Source organism: Pinus tabuliformis, chromosome 4_1 (assembly GCF_031772625.1).
Source record: "Pinus tabuliformis cultivar Carrire ecotype Pingquan chromosome 4_1, CPIR1, whole genome shotgun sequence".
Classification (NCBI taxonomy): Eukaryota; Viridiplantae; Streptophyta; class Pinopsida; order Pinales; family Pinaceae; genus Pinus; species Pinus tabuliformis.
In genome coordinates this window covers 819,206,241-819,213,761 of record NC_142303.1, presented here as the reverse complement: position 1 = coordinate 819,213,761, position 7,521 = coordinate 819,206,241, and positions in this window count along the sequence as shown.

Sequence of the window (7,521 nt, the reverse complement as noted above, 5' to 3'; positions counted from 1 at the left end):
TTTTAAATATTTCCAAAACCGAATTAATCTTGGTCAAATGTTCAAAAATTACAGTTTACTGGACTTCTCAAATTGCGATAACTCCTTCATACGATGTCGATTTTTCAATCTGTTCATGGCACCGGAATCAGGAAGATGAGACCTATCTGGTCGCTTAGTTTCAACACTCTTTTGAACACTTTGAAATTTGAGCTATCACTTAGGGCACTGATCAATATCTGATCACTCCTCCCCATTAGGAATCTTTTGGACCTCAGAAGACTGATATACTGATTTTTACAATAGATGAGTACAACACCCTCTTCTTTCAGCCTCCATACACTTGCTTTGCATGACTAGTTCCTTTGAACCAAAACTTGAATGTAGTCGACACTTCCCTTCCTGGATGTGCTTGTCCTCCTGTTAAGTACTGTCTTCCTTGAACTCATTCAGAATTTATGTTGAGAAGTTTACAGAAGGTAGCTGAACATCACTTCCTTGATAATCAACCCAAGGTGGCTCAAACAAACATGAGATTACATCATAAATATATGCATAGTTAACTAAAATTTGCATATGTACCAATGAAAGTATGTTTTACTGGGTCAAGAAGTCAAACCACTTCGTACCCAACCACTTTTGTGGTGACTTTTGATTCTGCAAATCTTCTTCTGACATCTTGTCAAAAACAACATAATGCAAAAAAACAACTTGACAACATAAATTCACATCATGTGAATCATCATCATGTCTCTTACATCTTGTGTACAAATGATCGACTAAATCACAAACCGGCAAAAACATACCTTTTTCAAACAACTGACTCTCCAAGTCAAGCATGTACAAAAAGAACGTGACGATTGTTTTTCAAAGTAGAAAGAATTCCACCTCTTTTGAAACACTTCATCATTATCTCCCTTTTTTAATATTGGAGGAAAAATCAACTTTTCCAAGCCGATATGACATTGCATGCATGTTTAAACAAAGCAATCGACCATCAAGTCAATTACACATACATGTTCAAATACAATGAAATCATGAACATTCCTTTGTTCATACATATCATTCTCATGCATGTATTCCATTCTTCAACTTTCTCTCAAGAACAATCATAAGTGCAAGATCCTCAATCATACGTAAATGTACTTACAAAGCTGAAATGACCATAATTTTGCTGCAATAAAGTGAGTCTCATACTCAACTTTTTCATTCACCTTTTCTAGTAAAACCCTGCAACTTGCATTTCATCAGCAAAGAAATGTATCAAATCAAAAGACATGCAACCTCTAATTGGATAAGAACCCTAACCATTTCTTACCAATCCACATCAAAGGTGCTTCCTTTAACTGCACATTGACGTCAACATCTGAATCATCCTGAAACACATCAATTATGGAAACTTCATTTCCATTCTTGCCATTATCTTTTTCCACCTTCTTCAAATTTCGTGGAAGCATTGTTGGATTCAAAATACAACACTTTTCAACAATATGTCCTTGCTTATGGCAATAAGTGCAACACATGTTCATCCTCTTTACAGCATAATTTGCGTTGTCCAATGGACCTTTGGTTTCTTGGCTCCTCTTCTTCAAAAGTTTCATATATGTGGCCATTTTCTTCCAACATCTAGAAACACCATGGCTAACTAAACCAAAAAAGGAACATGCAATTTTTTTCCAATGCTTATGTGGAAATTTACCATGCTTAACATAATCAAAATAAATTTCATTGTAATCAAATTTATACCTTCCTCTTTCACCTTTGTTGCCTTCATGAGAAGGTGAATCGAATGAAGAAGTGGCTCCCTTTGGAACACCATCATTCTCATCAATTATTATAGAGCTTTCACAACTCCCTTGTTTGAGTACATGCTTATGAACACATTCTTCTTGCAAAGTATGTTTCAAACAATTTCATTCCCCATGAATACAATCTTTACAAACTTGAGTTAGAGAACCTAAAATGAAACTCCTTTTAGGAACTGTTTTAATTGCCTTCATGGCTGCTTTGGAACTTTCTCCATAAGATTGTCCATAGCCAAGACCCAAATACTTAGGCCTTTCCTCAACCATTATTGGCTCAATAGTTCCCTATGCATGTTTGCCCAATCCTTTTCCTTCATATCCCATTTTTTACATCAACATGGACCCTATGCCTCTTGTATGTTTTTCAAAAGAACCAACATAAACATTCTTAGAGGAAATTGAAGACAAACTAGAATTATTTACCTTTTCTTCAAACTTATGCTTGACTAAGGCTTATTTGACAACAAGGAGTTGTGTCTCCATCTCATGCATCCTTTCTAGGTTCATATTTGTAATTTGAAGTTGGCTCTCCATTTCCTGCAACTTGTCAAAAAGAAACCGCTTCTCTTCTTTCATGGAATTCGACTTCTCTCGAAGTTTTGTGCTCTTCCTTTCATCTTCATACATTTGTTTCACCATATCCATCATGATGAACAAGTCTCGCTTCATGCCTTCATCAAAGAATCTTGTGAAGGAGGAGGATTTTGAAAACTCACTTGTAGAAGTTGTCATTATCAAAATGAACAAAAGAACTTCAACGAAATTCTCAAAGCTTTCAAAATCCATTGACAAAATTTCTGAACTAAATGGCTGTAGAGTTGAACTCTTATTCAAGCAGCCTTTTGCAAACAAACCCTCTTGTTCTCCAAGGGTTGCCTTGAGGTCCTTTAGGTAAGGAATATTCCTTCAACCCTTCTTCCTTAATAAACTCAAGCAACAATCAATTTACAAACAGTCAAACAGTCAAATTCTTTGTACTGTTTAAACACCTTCAAGTCAAACAAGCAACCTATTACTCTGTCAATCAAGCAACTGGCTATAATACCACCTGATCTGAAATGGGGGTTTGATAACTTGTTATGCTTACAAGAACCTCCCACTTAGTTAAACAATTAAATGATCTAGCTTATATATGACATTTATAGAATTAAATACTGGAAACATGTGTATGTCTTTTGTTAAACTATTTAAGTTTTTTAAGCCCATTTGTTTCTACTGATATTAAGCACATATAACAGCCATATAATGTAGAAAATAAACATCAACACATAACAACAAATTTAATCTAGGAGTTCACATGAATATCGTGGGCTACGTCTCCTTGAGATTTTGTCATCTTGACTTGGCTCTTTGGGATTATGGCAAAGTTTATTTTACAAGTTCTACACTTAACTCCAAAGGTTACTGAACTGAACCAATAGGCTTAGAATACCATCTATATCCCTTTCGTGGCTGTCATCACTCTACAAACAGATCTAAGCTCCCTTAGACATGATTCCTTCAATCAGTGCTCTGAGCTACCCTGAGCTTCTTGATGGCACTAACTCCTTCAAAATTCTTTAACTGTCACTCAAAGCTCATCTAATGCCTCCAACACATATTAGACACCAAAAATAGACTGATCATTTGCTCAAAATGAGCATTTCATCCCCAAACTAGGCCTTCCTCCATAGTTGGCACTAGGCTGCCTGAAACTTCCCTGTAGCATCTTGGCCTTTAGAAGTCTTCAAATGCTTCTACAAATCCCTACAATGGATTCAGAATGCTCATTATAGTCAGGAATGACTATTAGTTCGCTGAGAACGAGTACTAGTAGCTCTTACAACTACCTCCAACTCTTGGTGGTCCTGAGCTCCAAAATCAACCTGGATGAAAATCTTTATGAAGATGACTTCTTCAACTTCTCTGGAGTGTTCCACTTGCTTCAGAAGGCTCCAATTAGCCTATCTAGCCTCTTGTTTTGCTCTCTCTGGTCAAAAACTGCTCCTGGAGTGCATCTAGGCAATATCCCCTAGGGACACCACCAAATTTGGTGAACTGCACTTAACTCTAGTTAAATTTAGCATAACTACCCTTCTTATCCACTCTGGCAAGCCAGACCATCGGAGGTAGCTATTACCATAACTTTCTGGTGCACATATGGGGCAGTTAATCCGGGGCAGTTAGGGATAAGGTTGGCGATTGTATTAATCTACAACCGTGTGGGACTCCAAATGGCGGTTGAGCATCGTATCGAGTCATGTGAACTGTTTCGGGGACTATTGGTGGGTAAGACTACTGGAGGTCCTAATCCCCAATCCTCCGACTGTTACAAGTTAAATATTCCATGGAACCATTATATGTTAAGAAACACCTCGGGCGGAGTTGGTAGAGCGCTCTCCTGTCTTGCTGAAGGTCACGAGTTTGATTCCGTCAGACCCCAACAAATTTTGCATAACCATTCCAGGGTCACATGGTAGCCTCTAGGCTTGCCACGTGTTGGCACTGGATTGGTCCCCAAAAAGGGGATATTCTCGGGAATATTCCAAGGAATATTCCTTGGAATATAATTTTTTAATATTTCCAAAACCAAATTAATCTTGGTCAAATGTTCATAAATTGCATTTTACTGGGCTTTTCAAATTGCGATAACTCCTTCATACGATGTCGGTTTTTTGAACCATTCACGTCGCCGCAATCAAGAAGATGAGATCTATCTGGTTGCTTAGATTCAACACTCTTTCAAACACTTTGAAATTTGAGCTATCACTTAGGGCATTGATCAATATTTGATCGCTCCTCTATCCTTTTTCAACTCCTATAGGGAGGTAGACAAATTCTGGAATGGAAAATGCACAATGATTACATCATAGCCAAGGATGCTTCAATAAATATAGTCTCAAGATTAAATGGTGGAGCCAAAGGAGGGGTTTGGCCCTTTTCCTCCCAATTTAAAGCCTTCAACGATGCCCTAAAGCCAGGGCATTCTCCTGTGACTCCCAACAATCTCTCAAGGCCAACATTTGTTGTGTATCATGAAGCAAACATTCCATGTTTGGAAGTGGAACATTTTATATCTAACCTTTCTTCTATAAGGTATCCACGAAAGGTTATTATTTGTCGCTTTAATGTTTTGGTCATCGACATTTGCACTTTGGGAGTGGATGCATCAGACCTATTCCCCTAATATGAATATACGTTTTTGCTTGAAAGGATTTTTTGTGGTGTTCTTAAAAAACCTCGAGAAATATCATAGGGTTTTTTATAAGGACCTTGGTTTTGGGGATGATCTAATCTATCCTTTCAATCTTTGTTTTCTTATGTTAATCCTCTTTCCATGACAGCTCTGGAGACTCTAATATGGGTAAGGCTCCGTAATCTATCCTGTCATCTACTACATTCAAACATCTTAGCTAACGTGGGAAACTTACTAGACGATCTCATTAAATTAGACATTGATAGGCATGTGAAGGGTATTGTCACCATTGCTTGCATATGTGTTGAAATTGTTCTCAGCAAAGGGTTTCCCGATAAAATCCTCCTCAAATAGAAGGGAAAAGTTTATTTGTAGTAGTTGGACGTGAAAACATTTTTTTCCATTGCAGGATCTGGTCATCTTCAGAATGCTTGTCCATCTCAAGGGCCCTTTCCCATTTAAGATGCTAGAAAAACGAGTCTTGAATGGCAAGACCCAAAAGATACGAGCTAAGAATTCTTTGGCTCACAAGTAGACAACATGTAGCAATAGAAGACTCCTACCACCAAATCAACTCCTTCACACTTAGTTTAGCCATATGTAGCATCATCTCATCCCTTAGATGAGGGTGTGCACCCCTCGATTGGAAATGAAAGAGACTCCACCATAATCTTGGCATCATCAATGGGTGGGCACAAATGTCACACCACTAGTGATAAGAAAACATCAATTATTGTTGAATCCCCGACAATTGAATTGTCTAAAAAGAATGCATTATTGTTCCTGATAACTCCACATAATAGATTTAAGAGAAAATGAAGAAAAAGAAAATTCTATAATCAATCCCAAGCCAAGAATATAGTAAATATATTTTCTTAAAATTATGATAATATATAATAGATGATATAATGTAACTTGTTATTTTAAAATAATACAAATTAATTATATATATATATATATATATATATACTTCTACCCTGTAAAATGTAAATTACACATTATTAATTAAATCTACCAAAAGATTTAAGTGTAAATGAACTTATTAAACTATGAGCTGTGATAAAATATTTAATAAAATCATTATTATGAAAATAATTATGAACAAAAGTTAATTACATATAAGAATTATTACACTTCTCCCATAGAAGATGGTAGAATACAAATTTTCAATTAAGTCTGACCGAAAATTTAAAGTGTAAATGAACCCATTAAACCATGGGATGTGAGAGAAATGTCATGAACTCATTAATATGAGAATAATAATAAACCAGAATAATTACATATAGGAATTATTAAAGTTCCTTTAGTTGTGTATATATATATATGTATATGAAGTAACGAGTGCTAAAACAAAATTTATTATGGGATCTTTTACACATAATTTGATAACTTTATAGCGTCTTTTCGACATTGTGTATTATGTTATATCAAATTGCCTTGAAAAGTTGATTGCTAAATTGGGTTACGTGCATGCAAGTATCAGAGTAAGAGCAACTGCAGCTGTGTACAAGGAAACCGTTATGGAGTATGTGACTGGAGAGGTATTGGAATTGGCAGGGAATGCTATCAAAGATCTCAACGCGAAACGCATCTGGACACGCTGATTAAAGGCACAATTGTAGGTGGCAGTTGTGTCATCTGTCACAGTAACAAAGCACTTTTTCAAAACCTCAAGCTTCGCCAATGTACTCCAAGCTCTTACAGTTAAGCTTATGAAAACTGATACCGATATCTTCTGATTTCTGGCTTTGCTAACCGTCAAATAAATTAGGCCTTCTTTTTGGATTTTTTAAGTAGGTGAGAATCCTACTTTGCACCAGAAGATGTAGTTTTGTTGAATTGGGCATGTGGGTGTTGGCAATTATATGTTGGACAATGCAACTCTCTTGAAGGTTCATGATAATCACTGTTTCAAATATTTTGTGTAAGTGTGATGTGGAGAAAGTGCATATCTATTTTTATTTCTATTTTCAATCGCGTGATTGACGAATTTAATACATGCAGTTTAGTGATGTGGAGAAAGTGCATATCTATTTTTATTTCTATTTTCAATCGCGTCATTGACGAGTTTAATACATGCAGTTTAGTGATCGCTAATGTTCGTTGGTTCTGCTTCTTATCTATGGATTCTCAAATGGAAAACGCAGCTGCACACTCGGAAACGGTGAGAGGCAATATCTACATAAACTTTCTAATGTTTGAAGTTAAAATACCGCTATCGGGAAGAGTATATTGCATGTTATATTCTTTATTTGATGTTTTTATTTTGGAAATAGAATATCTTTCTATACGCATCACTGATGATAACGATAAGGTAGTTTCTAATGTTCGAAGTTAAAATACCGTTATCAAGATGTTAAATGTATATTGCATGTTATAGTTTTTAAGTGATGTTTTAATTTTGGAAATAGACTAATGGGGTAAGATGGGATATTATGTTTTTATTTTGGAAACAGAGTCTTCAGTGTATTTAAGTTATATTTTATAATTATTTAATTAATTTTTAAATACATTAAAAAATATTTTTTATTTTGATTGTTTTGTTATCATTTATTATTAGTC